We start from the raw sequence: 19470 nt of genomic DNA, 5'->3' as shown, positions 1-19470 counted from the left end.
AGTAGTTCTTGACACGTAAGATTAACTGTGCATCAATTTAATTCAGTGGGGTCTATCATATTTTTTCCTTGAGCTTTCTGTGTAGAAAACTGGAGGCTCAGAGTCAACCCATGAGATTTGACAACCTGAGCAGTAAATGTACCTGTGTCCTCATAGATTCCCTACTAGTTCCTGCTGAATTTATCCCCAAAGTGATGACCTAAACATGGGAATTAGATATTTCCATGCAAACACATTTTGCTAGCCCTCTCTTACAGTTTCTTCTAGCCTGGTGTACTGCTGATGTATGCAATCCAGAACTACACCATTCCTGACAAATACAACCACTTCCTTAATGATTGCAACAAATATACTAATAAAATCAAATGATAATATTGAGCAGTCATCCTGGAAGGAACATCTTTGACACTGAGAAGCTATCTTGAGGGGAACCTTTATTCTCCAACAGCTATAAAATGTATTATCTGTAGTATGTGTGTGACTCTGGAGGTCTATTATTTATTTATTACTTATTTTATTTGCGGTATTTGTATACCACCCTTCTCAACCCCGAAGGGGACTCAGGGTGGTTCACAATGTTGGCAATAATTCAATGCGATTGATAAAAAAACAGCATAAAACATCAACATTGACTTTACGCTGATAGAAAATTAAACATTATTAAACACATCACATAAAATAGCATCCCATATCACACAAAGACATAGCCGTTGACTGTAAATAGCCCTGGGTCATTGCACTTTCAATTTTCACTTTAACTTTAAATATTCCTATGATGGGCTAAACTATTGTTTCCACAGCCAGGTCTTTAGCTATCTCCTAAAGGTCAGGAAGGAGGGGGCCAACCCAATCTCACTGGAGAAGGAATTCCACAGCCATGGGGCCACCACCGAGAAAGTCCTGTCCCTCGTCCCCACCAGCTGCACCTGAGAAGCCAGTGGGACTGAGAGCAAGACCTCCACAGAAGATCTTAATCTAGGTCTAGTCTAATATATCTGAAGAATACAGCTTGGACCAGACTCTCAAAATTAAAAAAGATCTGACAAAATTTTAGGAAAGTATTGGTACATTTTACCATATGTGGTGGTCGTGTAAGGTGCAGAAAACTGGGAACAAATATATCTGGTTTTTGAAAAACAGTTATAGTTAAATTTGAAGTGAAACTTTAACTCTTATTTGCTAGGGATATTAGATGATCGAGGAAAAATGTGGAAGACTAATGTTATATATGACCATAGCAGCAAGAATCATTTATGCTTAAAGCTAGAAAGAGACAACTACCCTGATGCATGAAAATTGATTCACAAAGATGTGTGAACTAGCAGAAATGAACAAACTCATGATGTTGATTAAGGAGAAATCTCTAATCAATTTCAAGAAAGACTGACTTATTTATCAAGTGTCTTCAGCAGACATGGGGTCAAACCTTCACCACGGGTTTTTTGAATTAGAAGAGTGTCATCTTATGGGGAACAAAATATATTAATCATGTTTCTTTCTTTTTTTTAGTGGGCATGAAAAATTGAAGAAATAAAACCACCAGAATGTAAAGCCCTTAGATAGGCTTGTGCACAGATTCGGATGGGTTGGTTCCCTTCGGCCAATCCAGTTTCATAGAATTATAGAATCAAAGAGTTGGAAGAGACCTCATGGGCCATCCAATCCAACCCCATTCTGCCAAGAAGCAGGAATATTGCATTCAAATCACCCCTGACAGATGGCCATCCAGCCTCTGCTTAAAAGCTTCCAAAGAAGGAGCCTCCACCACACTCCGGGGCAGAGAGTTCCACTGCTGAACGACTCTCACAGTCAGGAAGTTCTTCCTCGTGTTCAGATGGAATCTCCTCTCTTGTAGTTTGAAGCCATTGTTCCGCGTCCTAGTCTCCAGGGAAGCAGAAAACAAGCTTGCTCCCTCCTCCTCCCTGTGGCTTCCTCTCACATATTTATACATGGCTATCATATCTCCTCTCAGCCTTCTCTTCTTCAGGCTACACATGCCCAGCTCCTTAAGCCGCTCCTCATAGTTTGTTCGGCTTGTTCGGACTCCCTTGAAAGGAAGATAGGAAAGGGTTCCAGGACGGGTGTTTCCTTAACCCCATTCTTCAAACCCAGATTCCCTTGAAGGGAAGGTAGGAAAGGGTCCCAGAGAGGATGCTTCCTTAACCCTGTTGCTCAAACCCAGACTCCCTTGAAAGGAAGAAAGTAAAGTGTCCCAAAAACTGAAAGGGGAGCCTTGTAAGTTCCCCATTCCCACCAATGGGCCAGATCTTCCTGGATCTTTCAGCTGCCTAGCTGAAAACAGATTTTCCCATTAGCCAATTTTTGGGAGGATCCCGAAAAATGAATCTGGGTACCCAACGGAATTTGGATACCAAAAACAGATTGCCCTCCAGCTGAATTGCACAAACCTACCCTTATATAAGATACATTAGATCTGTATACAGTAAATGTTTGATGATTGTTGCACTAGTGGGTTTTTTATATTAGGAAAATGTATTTCTACTGTATTGTCGAAGGCTTTCATGGCCGGGATCACTGGGTTGTTGTAGGTTTTTCCGGGCTATATGGCCATGTTCTGGAGGCAATTTTTCTCCTGACGTTTCGCCTGCATCTATAGCAAGCATCCTCAGAGGTAGTGAGGTCTGTTGGAAGTAGGAAAAATGGGCTTATATATCTGTGGAATGACCAGGGTAATGTTTCAACTCATCACCTTGATTTGCATTCAATGGCCTGGAAGCACCTGGGGCGAATCTCTTGTTGAGAGTGAATTGATGTGCCTGATTGTTTACTCTCTGTTGTTTTGCTGTTGTAATTTTTGAGTTTTTTTTAATACTGGTAGCCAGATTTTGTTCATCTTCATGGTTTCCTCCTTTCTGTTGAAATTGTCCACATATACACACACACTAGTGGTCCCCTGTCACGCATTGCTGTGGCCCAATCTGTTGATTTGGAAAATAAAGTAATGAGAAAGTGTTGGTTTCTAATATATGTAATGTCTTTACGCTTGTGGGTAAACAGTATTTCTTGCTGTTGCTTTGTCAGTGTTGATGTGGAGACTGTCCAGTTTGCCCACCCCGGAACAGGCAACATATCATTGTCCTTCTTTAGGCGTTCCTTTCAAATCTATGATACTATATCCGTCATATACATATATAGGTGTGTGTGAATCATATCTATCTATCTCTATCTATCTATCTATCTATCTATCTATCTATCTATCTATATCTATGGCTGGATGGCTCTTTGTCAGGAGGGCTTTGATTACATTTTCTTGCCCTGGTGAAGGGAGTTGGACTGGATGGCCTTAAGTATTTCCTGTTGGTCATGGGGGTTCTGTGTGGAAGTTTGCACCAATTCTGTTGTTTGTAGGGTTCGGAATGCTCTTTGATTGTAGGTGAACTGTAAATCCCAGTAATGACAACTCCCAAAAGTCAAGATGTATTTTCCCCAAACTCTATTTGTGATCATATTTGGGCATATGGGATATTCGTGCCAAGTTTGGTCCAGCTCCATCATTGTTTGAGTCCACAGTGCTCTTTGGATGCAAGTGAACTACAACTCCCAAGCTCAAGGTCAATGTCCACCAAACCCTTCTGGTGTTTTCTGTTGGTCATGGGAGAACTGTGTGCCAAGTTTGGTTTGATTTCATCGTTGGTGGGGTTCAGAATGCTCTTTGATTGTAGGGGAACTATAAATCCCAGCAACTACAACTCCCAAATGAGAAAATCAATTTTTTTGAGTGAAGGACATACATTGGGTTGTTATGTGTCCAAATTTGGTGTCAATTTGTCCAGTGATTTTTGAGTTCTGTTAATCTCACAAACGAACATTACATATATATATATATATATATATATATATATATATATATATATGAGTTCTGTCAATAATGTTTAAAAGTACTACTTTACAGAATGCTAAGCTCAGTTCACCAAAATGCAACACATGACAAAGACATTGAAATTTTACAACTTTTATTTATTTATTTATTTTTAGTAAAAGGAAACATTACTTTTTTACTGCTGACTAGAGGGCTGATGCCATTCCTCTCCTTTGGTTCTCCAGATGCTCAGCCTTTCTTGTGAGGTTGTGGTGCTACCCAGTGATGTTTGGGATGTTTGTGATGCTTTGGTGGTGGTGGTGGTGGAGGAGGAGGAGGAGGTGGTGGTGGTGGAGGTGGTGGAGGAGGTGGAGGAGGTGGTGGTGGTGGAGGAGGAGGTGGAGGTGGTGGCACACGGCAGCACTGATATCCATGTCCTCGGGTTGCACAGTCACAGTTTGCAGCAGCATAAACACCATAGGCACAATGTTTCTGACAATGTCCATGATGAAGATGACAGTGAGTGCCGCATTTACCTTTCTGTGGATAAGCTGCAAAGGGGAAAGTCCAAAATTAGGTGATGATAAGACTAGGACAAAGTTTGTAAGGAAAAATGTGAGCTAGCATGGATTAATCACGGAATGACGCGAAAGAGAGTGGTAGCAGATGGCTTCCATATTGTTTGAGGGGTTGAGCCAATCCAGACTTTCAGAAGCTGCCCAGCATGCAAAGTTTAATTATAGAGATTTTCAGTCGCAAACAAATTTCCATTGTGACAACTAGAGCAGATTCACTGCCCTACTTACAGGAATTCAGATGGATAGTAGAATAATAGAATCATAGAATCAAAGAGTTGGAAGAGACCTCATGGGCCATCCAGTCCAACCTCCTGCCAAGAAGCAGGAATATTGCATTCAAATCACCCTTGACAGATGGCCATCCAGCCTCTGTTTAAAAGCTTCCAAAGAAGGAGCCTCCACCACACTCCGGGGCAGAGAGTTCCACTGCTGAACGGCTCACACAGTCAGGAAGTTCTTCCTTGTGTTCAGATGGAATCTCCTCTCTTGTAGTTTGAAGCCATTGTTCCGCGTCCTAGTCTCCATGGAAGCAGAAAACAAGCTTGCTCCCTCCTCCCTGTGGCTTCCTCTCCTATATTATACATGGCTATCATATCTCCTCTCTGCCTTCTCTTCTTCAGGCTAAACATGCCCAGCTCCTTAAGCCGCTCCTCATAGGGCTTGTTCTCCAGACCCTTGATCATTTTAGTCTCCCTCCTCTGGACACATTCCAGCTTGTCAATATCTCTCTTGAATTGTGGTGCCCAGAATTGGACACAATATTCCAGGTGTGGTCTAACCAAAGCAGAATAGAGGGGTAGCATTACTTCCCTGGACCTAGACACTATGCTCCTATTTATGGATCTAGTTTTGATTTTAACTTTTGAACTCAAAAAAAGAATTAGAAGTCTAGCCTGAAGGCATCTCCTTCATTAGTAATTGGCCACCTATATGTCACCAGAAAATTGGTTTTGTGTATTGTCTTTCAGCTCTCAGAACATTTCAGGGGTAGCTCTACTTCCCTAGATCTAGACTTTATGCTCCTATTGATGCAGGCCAAAATCCCATTGGCTTTTTTTGCCACCACATCACATTGTTGGCTCATGTTTAACTTGGACTCCAAGATCTTTTTCACACGTACTGCTCTCGAGCCTGGCATTGTCCCCCATTCTGTATCTTTGCATTTTGTTTTTTTCTGCCTAAGTGGAGTATCTTGCATTTGTCACTGGTGAACTTCATTTTGTTAGTTGAACTTCATTTTGTTAGAAGTCAGAGACAGTGGAGAAATACCATGGGATTGCAGTCAACAACCAACCACAGTAAGGAGACAAAGCTGGGTGCTGCCCTAAGGTTTTCCACACTGTCCCCCACTATCCCCAGGCTCCTGGACCTCCATGTGATGAGTTCCAGAGTCTGAAGGAAAGGTGATGACAGTCTATAACTCCACACCAATGTTGCATTTACATTTTTTCATAGTATGCAAGCAATTAGGGCCAAACTAATGGAGTCGCACAATCCTTGTTCCACTGATATAGGACCCTATTGGCTAGTATCCATGCACTGGATTCCAAGAATCATTTCATAGAATCAAAGAGTTGGAAGAGACCTCATGGGCCATCCAGTCCAACCCCATTCTGCCAAGAAGCAGAAATATTGCATTCAAATCACCCCTGACAGATGGCCATCCAGCCTCTGCTTAAAAGCTTCCAAAGAAGGAGCCTCCACTACACTCCGGGGCAGAGAGTTCCACTGCTGAATGGCTCTCACAGTCAGGAAGTTCTTCCTAATGTTCAGATGGAATCTCCTCTCTTGTAGTTTGAAGCCATTGTTCCGCGTCCTAGTCTCCAAGGAAGCAGAAAACAAGCTTGCTCCCTCCTCCCTGTGGCTTCCTCTCACATATTTATACATGGCTATCATGTCTCCTCTCAGCCTTCTCTTCTTCAGGCTAAACATGCCCAGTTCCCTAAGCCGCTCCTCATAGGGCTTGTTCTCCAGACCCTTGATCATTTTAGTCGCCCTCCTCTGGACACATTCCAGCTTGTCAATATCTCTCTTGAATTGTGGTGCCCAGAATTGGACACAATATTCCAGATGTGGTCTAACCAAAGCATAATAGAGGGGTAGCATTACTTCCTTAGATCTAGACACTATGCTCCTATTGATGCAGGCCAAAATCCCATTGGCTTTTTTTGCTGCCACATCACATTGTTGGCTCATGTTTAACTTGTTGTCCACGAGGACTCCAAGATCTTTTTCACACGTACTGCTCTCGAGCCAGGCATTGTCCCCCATTCTGTATCTTTGCATTTCATTTTTTCTGCCAAAGTGGAGTATCTTGCATTTGTCACTGTTGAATTTCATTTTGTTAGTTTTGGCCCATCTCTCTAATCTGTCAAGATAGTTTTGAATTCTGCTCCTGTCCTCTGGACTATTGGCTATCCCTCCCAATTTGACTATTGGCTATCCCTCCCAATTTCCATTCTCCCTGTACACAGCATATTCCTTTAAAGAGTAATTGCATGGAGAAGAGGTAACATGATAGCCATCTGTAAATATCTGAAAGGATATCATTTAGAATATGGAACTGACTGTTCTGGTGCTCTAGGGCCTAGACACAAATCAATGGATTCATGTTCCAAGAAAGTGATTATTCCTAATAATCTCCTTCTCTGGAGGTTTTTAAACAGAAGTTACATGGGAACCTTTCAGGATAAAAGCTTCTTTGGAAGCTTTTAAACAGAGGCTGGATGGCCATCTGTCAGGGGTGATTTGAATGCAATATTCCTGCTTCTTGGCAGAATGGGGTTGGACTGGATGGCCCATGAGGTCTCTTCCAACTCTTTGATTCTATGATTGATTCTATATATTAACTATGTATTCCTGCATAGCAGAATGGGATTGAACTTGTTGACTATGGTGGTTTTTTGGGGCACTAATTCAGTCTATGCTGTCTGAGATTTTGGAAGCTGCAGTGCAAAACCTACCATTCCAAAATTGGGATATTGTAAGGAAACTTCTAATGGAGACATTTATTTATTTATTTACTGTATTTGTATACCACCCTTCTCAGCCCTCAGGCGACTCAGGGTGGTTTACAATGGCAACGATTCGATGCCCAAAAACACCATAAACATTTAAAAACATTAACACATAATATAAAACATAACAAGAATATTAAAACATAGATCATTTGCATCTCTTAATAAAAATATTGTCCCATTTTGTCGTCCAGTCATTTCAATTCCAACGTCTTTTACCTTGCATTTTCAAATGCTTGTTCAAACAACCAAGTCTTGACTCTTTTCTGAAAAGTTAAGAGGGAGATGCCGATCTAATGTCCCCAGGAAGGGCGTTGCATAGCCGAGAGGCCACCACTGAGAAGGCCCTGTCTCTCGTCCACACCAAACGTGTCTGTGACGTAGGCGGGATCGAGAACAGGGACTCCCCGGATGATCCTGAAGTCCTAACAGTTAATAAGGGATGATGCATTCAGACAGGTAAGTTGAGCCAGAACCGTTTAGGGCTTTATAGGCTAAAGCTAGCACTTTGAATTGTGCCCGGTAGCAGACTGGCAGCCAGTGGAGTTGTATGCTCCCTGAGCGTTGCTCCTGTTATTAATGTGGCTGCAGTCCGTTGGACCATTTGAAGCTTCCGGACAGTCTTATTTATTTATTTGTTTGTTTATTCATTTAAAAGTTTTGTATACCGACCTTCTCACCTCTCTTGAGGGACTCAGATCGGTTTCCAACCATAATATCACATACAATCAATAAAACATCATAATACATATTACGGTAAAACATTAAAACAGCAATTACAATCAATAACTATAATGGTCAGTTGTCACACTAAAATCGTTGCTCATCCTCCTCCATCCATATCTCAGGGTGTTGGCTCACTCGTCGAATGCCTGTCTCCATAACCACGTCTTCACCTGTTTCCTAAATGTCAGGATAGAAGGGGTGGTTCTGATCTCCAGTGGGAGAGAGTTCCAGAGTCGAGGGGCCACCACCGAAAAGGCCCTGTCCCTCGTCCCCACCAGACGCGCTTGTGAGGCCGGTGGGACCGAGAGCAGGGCCTCTCCAGATGATCTTAATAATCTTGATGGTTCATAGGGGAGAATATGTTCGGAGAGGTAAACAGGGCCGGAGTCGTTTAGGGCTTTATAGGTTAACACCAGCACTTTGAATTGTGTTCAGAAGCTAATTGTCAGCCAGTGGAGCTGGTGTAACAGCGGAGTGGTGTGCTCCCTGTACCCAGCACCCGTTAGTAGTCTGGCTGCCGAGCGTTGGACTAGCTGCAGCTTCCGGGCAGTCTTCAGAGGCAACCCCACGTAGAGTGTGTTGCAGTAGTCTATATGAGATGTAACCAGAGCGTGGACTACCATGGTCAAGTCAGACTTCCCAAGATATGGGCGCAGCTGGCGCACAAGTTTTAAAAGTGCAAATGCTCCCCCGGTCACCGCTGAAACCTGGGGTTCCAGGCTCAGCGATGAGTCCAAGATCACACCCAAGCTGTGAACCTGCGTCTTCAGTGGGAGTGTAACCCCGTCCAACACAGGCTGTAACCCTATGCCCTGTTTGGCCTTTCAACTGATCAGGAAGACCTCTGTCTTGTCTGGATTCAATTTCAATTTGGCCCTGTCCTTCAAGGAAGTAATCCACTACACAAGCTTTGATATAAAAGAAGCCATCCCAACATCCCAACAAGCCATTCTTCTTAATCCTGTTACCCAATTGTTTCAAATAAAACAATTGAATCCCACCCCCCATGTTTACCTTCTGTAGCCACGATGAACAGCAGTAGTACTGCAAAGCCTAGGAAAACGGCCCTCATGATGAAGCTCTGGTTGGAGGATTCAACGAAGAAGTAGTCACTCACCAGATTGAATGAAGAGTGAGGTCCAGAGTCCTGGTATTTATGGAGGTTCAAAGAATGGAGGGGGATGAGCTTGGAGTTGATTGATGCCTATTTTTGTGTTTTTGTTTTTTTGTCTCTGAATTCCACTGTGTCATCTTGACCTCAATGGAGCAACACAAGAAGAAAGCTTCACAGCGGTCTCTTTCCGTGAGGAATCTGTTTTGTGCCAGATAACAAAAGGTATCACCTTCTAGATTGAGCTCTGCTGTTTCAAAGAGATGCAGTAGATCTTACCTGCCATTGTGATCAAGCACAGCCCTAAGAAGAAGAATGAAAGGAGAAAGATTAAAATCAAGGCTATCATGAAGAATCTGGAACAACAGTTTCATTGCAAACAAAGGAGAGAAAAGCTAAATGCATTAAAGCCTCCCTGCCTTTTTCACAGAATGCTTTTTCATCAGAATCTGTCCTGGAATACAATTATGCTCATATCCACATCAGATCTTGAAAAATAGACCCGTCACACATGTAGAAGCGCCTTTGAAAATGGTTTGAAACCCTCATATGGCACACTGTTCACATCATATTTTCACTGCTTAACAATTAATTTCATAGAATCATAGAATCAAAGAGTTGGAAGAGACCTCATGGGCCATCCAGTCCAACCCCATTCCGCCAAGAAGCAGGAATATTGCATTCAAATCACCCCTGACAGATGGCCATCCCAGCCTCTGTTTAAAAGCTTCCAAAGAAGGAGCCTCCACCACACTCCGGGGCAGAGAGTTCCACTGCTGAACGGCTCTCACAGTCAGGAAGTTCTTCCTCATGTTCAGAGGGAATCTCCTCTCTTGTAGTTTGAAGCCATTTTTCCATTGCATCCTAGTCTCCAAGGAAGCAGAAAACAAGCTTGCTCCCTCCTCCCTATGACTTCCTCTCACATATTTATATATGGCTATCATATCTCCTCTCAGCCTTCTCTTCTTCAGGCTAAACATTTGATATCAGTTTGGATACTGATTCTAGTGATGAGACCTGATGGATTTGCTATACTGATGTAATGTTGTATTGATGTTATGTTTATTGATTTGTGATGCTACTGTTTTTAAAGGCCTATTGTCAGTACTATGTATACTGCTGAATTGTTGTTAACCGCTCCGAGTTGCCTAAGGGCTGAGAGGAGCGGTATACAAATGAAGTAAATAAATAAACAAATAAATAAACATGCCCAGCTCCTTAAGCCGCTCCTCATAGGGCTTGTTCTCCAGACCCTTGATCATTTTAGTCGCCCTCCTCTGGACACATTCCAGCTTGTCAATATCTCTCTTGAATTGTGGTGCCCAGAATTGGACACAATATTCCAGGTGTGGTCTAACCAAAGCGGAATAGAGGGGTAGCATTACTTCCCTAGATCTAGACACTAGACACAATTTATGGATCTAGTTTTGTTTTTAACTTTTGAACTCAAAAAAAGAATTAGAAGTCTAGTCTGAAGGCATCTCCTTCATTAGTAATTGACTACCTATATGTCACCAGAAAATTGGTTTTGTCCTTCAACTCCCAGAATATTTCAGTCAGCATGGCCACAGGTCAAAATGGCTGGGGCATTCATAGATTGATAGTCCTGAATCTTGACCTCCATGACAACTGTATTAGAGCAGCTCCATGAGCTGCCAATTAGTTTCTGGTCCCAATTCAAAGTGCAGATTATCACCTACAAAACCCTAAACAGTTTATAGCTCCTGCCTATTTTCGCGACTAGACCAGCAAGGGCCTCAAGATCTGCCTGGGAGGCCTTCCTCTCACTTCCTCCACCATCACAAGCACAGTTGGTAGGGCATGAGAGAGTGGGCCTTCTCAGTGGTGGCCCCAGCTCTGGAACTCCCTCTCCAAAGAGATTAGGCTAGCATCCACTCTTTCCGCCTTCCACAGGAACCTGAAAACCTGGACTTTCCAGGGAGCTTTGAGATGGTTGAACAGAAGCTCTCCAAAGCTCTAGGTCAGGGGTCCTCAAACTAAGGCCCGGGGGCCGGATACGGCCCTCTAAGGTCATTTACCCGGCCCTCGCTCAGGGTCAACCTAAGTCTGAAATGACTTGGAAGCACACAACAACAACAACAACAACAATCCTATCTCATCAGCCAAAAGCAGGGCCACACTTCCCATTAAAATACTAATAAGTTTATATTTGTTAAAATTGTTCTTCATTTTAATTATTGTATTGTTTTAAAGTGTCTTTTGCATTACAAATAAGATATGTGCAGTGTGCATAGGAATTAATTCATGTGTTTTTCAAATTATAATCCGGCCCTCCAACAGTTTGAGGGACTGTCACCTGGCCCTCTGTTTAAAAGGTTTGTGGACCCCTGCTCTAGGTGCTCTTCCTGCCTATTACAGGGAAAACCAGCTGATCCCTAATCCATCTAAAACACAGACATGTGCTTTTCACCTTAAGAACAGAGAAGCATCCCGAGCTCTGAGGATCACCTGGGAAGGAATCCCACTGGAGCATTGCAGCACACCCAAATACCTGGGCATCACTCTGGACCATGCTCTGACCTACAAGAAGCACTGTCTGAATATCAAGCAAAAAGTGGCCGCTAGAAGCAACATAATACGAAAGCTGATTGGCACAACCTGGGGATTACAACCAGACACAGTGAAGACATCTGCCCTTGTGTTTTGCTACTCTGCTGAGTATGCATGCCCAGTGTGGAACACATCTCACCATGCTAAAACAATGGATGTGGCTCTTAATGAGACATGCCGCATTATCACAGGGTGTCTGCGCCCTACACTACTGGAGAAATTACACTGTTTAGCAGGTATTGCACCACCTGACATCTGCTGGGAAGTAGCAGCCAATAGTGAAAGGACCAAGGAAGTGACATCTCCAGCTCATTCCCTGTTTGGGTATCAGCCAGCACATCAATGACTTAAATCAAGAAATGGTTTTCTAAGATCTACAGAGACACTCGCTGGAACACCTCAGCAAGCAAGAGTCCAAAAGTGGCAGGCTCAAACCCAGAACCTCAATCAATGGCTGATACCAAATGAGAGACTCCCCCCTGGACACACAGAAAACTGGGCGACTTGGAAGGCGCTGAACAGACTGCGCTCTGGCACCACGAGATGCAGAGCCAACCTTAAGAAATGGGGCTACAAAGTGGAATCCACGACATGTGAGTGTGGAGAAGAGCAAACTACAGACCACCTGCTGCAATGCAACCTGAGCCCTGCCACATGCACAATGGAGGGCCTTCTTATAGTAACACCAGAGGCACTCCAAGTGGCCAGATACTGGTCAAAGGACATTTAATCAACTACCAAGCTTGCAAACTTTGTGTTTTGTTTGTTTAAAAATGCAATACAACTGTTTGGCTTGCTCCTGACACGATAAATAAATAAATGCGAAAGATGGCCAAGGAGGGTGCCAACCTAATCTCTCTGGAGAGAGAATTCCAGAGCCGGGGAGGGGGGCCACCACTGAGAAGGCCCTCTCTCTCGTACCCACCAGACGTGCCTTAGACAGTGGAAGTGAGAGAAGAGACTCCCCAGAAGATCTGCTCATATAGCGATTCATGCCAATCTTAATGAAATAATGGATGATGCTTTTCAACTGGGGTCTTCTTAGGGCTTGGAAAATCAAAATCAGAATTAGGGCCAGAAATGGACAAGGAGTCAGTAGAGATTCCCTTAACCTACCACACACAAATGTGATGTAAGCAGCAAATTTCTCCACCAAAGGAAGTTTTTGCATCATATCAAAAGCATTGCTGAGCATTTCACAAATCAATATAATATTCTGAGGGCAGAAAAGAAAAAATAATAATAATCTGGACAAGTTATTATCCCATTTGAGTCAGAAGATGTTCCAACTGAAGCAAAGATTTTGGGAGTCTTGCAACTGGCTGAGCCTTGAACAATTAATGTATTCCAATACTTTCTTTGTCTCAAAGGAAATATTTATTCTGATTTCATGATCATTGCCAAAGGCCACAATCTGGGTTGCAATCTTTTCCCTTCTGGCGTTCTGCTTGATGTTTGTGATCTTGATAAATCACCTTTCTCCTCTGAATGTCTTTGAATCAACGGAACCAGATCTAGAAAGTAGTGTTTTCCATCAGTTGGTACCATATGAGTTCTGCATGGAAAGCAGGAAGAGATAGCATTGACTCTTTCTTCTTGTGCCCAATTGAGGTCATGATGACATGAGGCTATTCTGAGGCAAAAGATCCTGCGTCAGTCAACTCCAGGTCCTCCTCTTCCATTCACTGAACCCTCCATAAATACCAGGGCTCTAGACCTCACTCTTCATCTCATCGAGTGTGACTTCTCCTTCATCAGATCATTGGGACTCACTGACTGGGACCTGAAACCGACTGTCACCATGAAGGCCATTTTCCTTGCCTTTGCAGTACTACTGCTGGCCACCATGGTCATTGAAGGTAAGCCAGGAATGGGGTGGAATATAATGGTGTGTTGTGAAGTGCTATCTGGCTAGGGTGACATGCCTCCCGAGAAGATGTCCAGATGCATCAGTGCTCTCTGGATGTAGGTGAACTACAACTCCAAAACCCAAGGTCAATACCCACCAAACCTTTCTGGTATTTTCTGTTGGTCATGGGAGCTCTGTGTCCCAAGTTTGGTTCAATTCCATCATTGGTGGAGTTCAGAATGCCCTTTGATACTGTAGGTGAACTATAAATCCCAGCAACTACAACTCCCTAATGACAAAATTAATCCTCCCCTCAACCCCATCAGTATTCAAATCTGGGTGTATTGGGTATTTGTGCCAAATGAATGAAAATACATCCTGCATATCCGGTATTTACAAGATGATTCATCACAGGAGCAAAATTACAGTTATGAAGTAGCAATGAAAATAATGTTATGGTTGGGGGTCACCACAACATAAGGAACTGTATTAAGGGGTCGCAGCATTAGGAAGGCAACACAGCATAGAATCACCTGAGGGACCTAGCAAATTCTTAGAGGCCATTTTCCTCCAGGCATAGTTAAGTGAAACCATGGATATGGACTCTTAATGTAACACTGAATGCTCTATAGAGTTTTTAGGAGAGGAGGATGCTCCAAATGCACTACTTCCAAGCTTCAAGCTTGCTTCTCCTTGGATTTCATTGAGAGCATCCCGATCCATATATATTTTCTATTTCCTATTCCTGGACTGCAACTCCAGCAATCCTCCAGATAGATAAGATATATAGATTAGATAGAGATAGAGAGTAGGTAGATACATTAATCATTTGGGAGAACTGCTGGGAGTTACAGTCCAAGAAAAGGTAGAGAAGGAAGAAAGGGGAGAAAAAAAAGTGAGGGGAAGGAAGGAAAGAGGTAGAGAAGGAAGGAAGGATAAGGGGGAAGGAAGGAAGGAAGGAAAGAAAAAAGGGGAAGGAAGGAAGGAAGGAAGGAAGGAAGGAAGGAAGGAAGGAAGGAAGGAAGGAAAAAAGGGGAAGGAAAGAAAAAAGGGGAGGAAGGAAGGAAAGAGGTAGAGAAGGAAGGAAGGAAGGAAGGAAGGAAGGAAGGAAGGAAGGAAGGAAAAAAGGGGAAGGAAAGAAAAAAGGGGAAGGAAGAAAGAAAGAAAGGAAGGAAGGAAGGAAGGAAGGAAGGAAGAAAAAAGGGGAAGGAAAGAAAAAGGGGAAGGAAGGAAGGAAGGAAGGAAGGAAAAGGGGAAGGAAAGAAAAAAGGGGAAGGAAGTAAGGAAGGAAGGAAAAAAGGGGAAGGAAAGAAAAAAGGGGAAGGAAGGAAGGAAGGAAGGAAGGAAGGAAGGAAGGAAGGAAGGAAGGAAAAAAGGGGAAGGAAAGAAAAAAGGGGAGGAAGGAAGGAAAGAGGTAGAGAAGGAAGGAAGGAAGGAAAGAAAGAAAGAAAAGAAAAAAGGGGAAGGAAAGAAAAAAGGGGAAGGAAGAAAGAAAGAAAGAAAGAAAGAAAGGAAGGAAGGAAGGAAGGAAGGAAGGAAGGAAGAAAAAAGGGGAAGGAAAGAAAAAGGGGAAGGAAGGAAGGAAGGAAGGAAGGAAGGAAAAGGGGAAGGAAAGAAAAAAGGGGAAGGAAGGAAGGAAGGAAGGAAGGAAGGAAGGAAGGAAGGAAGGAAGGAAGGAAAAAAGGGGAAGGAAATAAAAAAGGGGAAGGAAGGAAGGAAGGAAGGAAGGAAGGAAGGAAGGAAGGAAGGAAAAAAGGGGAAGGAAAGAAAAAAGGGGAGGAAGGAAGGAAAGAGGTAGAGAAGGAAGGAAGGAAGGAAAGAAAGAAAGAAAGAAAAAAGGAGAAGGAAGGAAGGAAGGAAGGAAAAAAGGGAAGGAAAGAAAAAGGGGAGGAAGGAAGGAAAGAGGTAGAGAAGGAAGGAAGGAAGGAAGGAAGGAAGGAAGGAAGGAAGGAAAAAAGGGGAAGGAAAGAAAAAAGGGGAAGGAAGAAAGAAAGAAAGGAAGGAAGGAAAGAAGGAAGGAAGGAAGGAAGAAAAAAGGGGAAGGAAAGAAAAAGGGGAAGGAAGGAAGGAAGGAAAAGGGGAAGGAAAGAAAAAAGGGGAAGGAAGGAAGGAAGGAAGGAAGGAAGGAAGGAAGGAAGGAAGGAAAAAAGGGGAAGGAAAGAAAAAAGGGGAAGGAAGGAAGGAAGGAAGGAAGGAAGGAAGGAGAGAAAGAGAGAGAGAGAGAGAGAGAGGGAAGGTTGGCCACAGCAACACATGGCAGGTACAGCTAGTGTGCTTATAAATTATGAGAATTTACCACATGCCTATAAAGCAGCTTTTTAAAAGAGCCTGCACACGTACTAAATACAGGAAGAAAAGAACTATATTGTAGTTTATCAGGCACAGATACTAGCCGACAGGTGCCAGCAAAAGAAGGCATAGGTCTGTATATCCCTGCTCCCACTCTATTCAGGTTTCATGACCAGCATACTAAAAGACACCCATACATTGCAGTTTGAGAAATCAAATTCAGCACATTGGACAGCTCTTGAAATCCTGGATGGCTCGGCCACCAAAGTAGTATGAGAACCCCCAGACCCTGCTCTCTGTTGACTGATTAATGAAGGTTTGAATCTTTCCTTGCAAATCTTTTCTAGTTTCTGCATGACTTAATTTTGGACTTTCTCCTTTGCAGCTTATCCACAGAAAGGTAAATGCGGCACTCACTGTCATTATCATCATGGACATTGTCAGAAACATTGTGCCTATGGTGTATATGCTGCTGCAAACTGTGACTGTGCAACCCGAGGACATGGATATCAGTGCTGCCGTGTGCCACCACCTCCACCTCCTCCACCACCACCTCCACCTCCTCCACCTCCTCCACCACCTCCTCCTCCTCCTCCTCCACCACCACCACCACCAAAGCATCACAAACATCCCAAACATCACTGGGTAGCACCACAACCTCACAAGAAAGGCTGAGCATCTGGAGAACCAAAGGAGAAGAATGGCATCAGCCCTTTAGTCAGCAGAAAAAACTATTTCTCTCCTTTTATTTAAAAAAAATAAAATTGGTAAAATCTCAACATCTTTGTCATGTGTTGCATTTTACTGAACTGAGCTTAGTATTCTGAAAAGTAGTACGTTTAACATCAGAAAAAAATGAAATGCAAAGATACAGAATGGGGGACAATTCCTGGCTCCACAGCAGTACGTGTAAAAATGATCTTGGAGTCCTCATGGGGACAGGAAGATGAACATGAGCCAACAATGTCAAGCAGCAGCTTAAAAAGCCAATGGGATTTTGGCCTGCATAAATAGGAGTCTAGTGCCTAGATCCAGGGAAGTCATTTTACCCCTCTATTTGGCCTTGGTCAGATCACACCTGGAATCACACTGTGTCCAATTCTGGACACGGCAATTGAAGGGAGGTATTGACTCTAAGCTGGAATGTGTCCAGGGGAACATGACTAAAATGATCAAGGGTCTGAAGAACAAGCCCTATGAGGAGTGGCTTAAAGAGCTGGGCATGTTTAACCTGGAGAAAAGAAGGCTGAGAGGAGACATGATAGCCAAGAATAAACATGTGAGAGGAAGTCATAGGGAGAAGGGAGCAGGCTTGTTTTCTGCTGCCCTGGAGACTAGGACACAGAGCAATGGGTTCCAATTACAGAAAAGGAGATTTCACCTGAACATTAGCATGAACATCTTAACTGTGAGAGCTGTACAGCACAGGAGCTCTCTGCATGTGCTGTCGCTCCTGGGGGCTATTATTCTCAATAAAGGAGGGATGGACGTGGCATCTTTCCCCAGGGGATTGCTTCTTGCCTTCCTATAGGAAACTGGAACTCCCAAAAACCCAAAATGCTGTAAATAGCTCAAAATAAGTTTTATTTATCACAAAGTCATTTCTTCAAAGGAATGAGCTGGAAAACTTTAGAGGGGTGAAGGAAAACATACGTTACAGTCTCAATTAGTCCTGGGTCCAACGGGTTTGAAGCTGAGAAGCCTCACCAAGTTTCCTCTTTCCTCAATGGCTGTGAATGCCGGAGCAAACCACAACCCCAGTTCAGATGGCCTATGTTTTGAAGATTCAGGATCTTCCTCTGGTGCCAAAAGAACCGGCTTGAAGGCGCTTGGGTCTCCTCAATAATTGTCCAGGACGATTTGGACATAAAGCATGAGTCCCAGGGGTAAAAAAAACCCTCAGAACTGGTGCTAAGAGGTAACTTAAATCAGGGTCCTTTAGAATCAAGTCTTTTACTCACATCCATATCATAGGAACTCTGATGGCAGAATGAAGAAGAAAAAGGAAGCTTTCCCCTTTTGCAGGAAGAGGTGGAGCCAAACAGTACTGATTGACAGCTACAAGCAACCAATCCATACAACTCTACATAAGCAGGGTAAAAAGGGGCAGGATTAAGCATGATACAACAGTTTAAGTCTTACAACTAAGTTTTATACATAGGTGGCGCCACTCGTGCCATCACACTGCACCAGAGTGTGGTTGAGGCTCCTTCTTTGGAGGCTTTTAAATAGAGGCTGGATGGCCATCTGTCGGGGGTACTTTGAAGGCCATTTTCCTGCTTCTTGGCAGAATGGGGTTGGACTGGAGGGCCCAAGAAGTCTCTTCGAACTCAATGATTCTATGATCATTGCCAGAGCCCAAGTGTTTACATGGGCCCAGACTTGTGGTCTGTTCCAGAGTCTCAAGGATACTCCAGGGCAACCTGCAAGTCTTATTAATGAAGTTCAAGGGCACAGTATGTGACCAAATCAGCTCCATGAATCCTATAGCTGCTCCCAAACTGATTTGTACCCCCCCCCCCAAATTAAGTATCCAGGTTTAAGTATCCATGTAGATTTGCACATGGAGAAGAGAAGATTCAGATCAGTGAACATCAGGTGTGAGAGGCCTGCCTTGGAACTCCATTAAAAAGCAAAGTGGAGACATTTTCCTAACCCAGCCAGCAAATATTTTTTGGATATTATTGAAATATCAGTCCTACAATATTCTCCTTGTGACACACTGGAGGTACTGTTCTGTCATGCGCTGGGCCTGTAACAGCTGTACTTTTCTATAGGACGTATACTTTAAGCTCAGCGAAAAGCCAGGGGGCCTCAAAGAGAGGTTCTCATGGATTTTTCTGAAGTGATGGTCTTTAGAGTCTTTAATGATACAACAAAGTCTATTTTGGAACAAACAACAAATCTTTAATTTCTCAAACAACACTTCAAGGCTTTCTTAGTCTAGTCCTCAATGGACTGGTACCTGACTTTGATTAACTAAACTTTCTCTGTAGGAAAAACCCTTTTTAACCTCTCCCAGGCTGCTTTCTATCTATGCCTCATCGGTGTGGGACCTACTACCAATTCCAAATGCATCTGGGTATCGAGTAGAACTACCAGCCGAGGCTTGAAGATATTTCAGCTGGAGTTCCGTGGATCTGTAATGCTGTTCTCCCTTCAAGAATTCTTAGAAACGTCAGGGCTGTTCCCTCTGATGCTGTGAGGCTGAGAGGCTGTGAGCTCTCAGCCAGAGCTTTTGGGACCTTTCTCCTGGAATTTCTGCTACTGTATCCCCGGCTGTTATTTTTCCCTGGATGCTATTGAGAAAGGAAGCTTTTCTATGGGATGAGCTGGTCTACGTCCTATAGCTTAGCTACCTTGTGTGAGACTGCCCAAAAATTGGCTCCTTTCCCTCCCAGAGCCCTGAACAAGGGGAGGAACCAAAACTTAATTATGATGGACAGGAGGCCTGTCCTACGACTGCAAGCAAACATTTGATACAAAGCAAATAAAGTTGGAGCTCCTGG

The sequence above is a fragment of the Anolis sagrei genome, chromosome 1 (assembly GCF_037176765.1).
Source record: "Anolis sagrei isolate rAnoSag1 chromosome 1, rAnoSag1.mat, whole genome shotgun sequence".
In the NCBI taxonomy this organism is placed as follows: domain Eukaryota; kingdom Metazoa; phylum Chordata; class Lepidosauria; order Squamata; family Dactyloidae; genus Anolis; species Anolis sagrei.
This window is presented reverse-complemented; position numbering follows the sequence as displayed.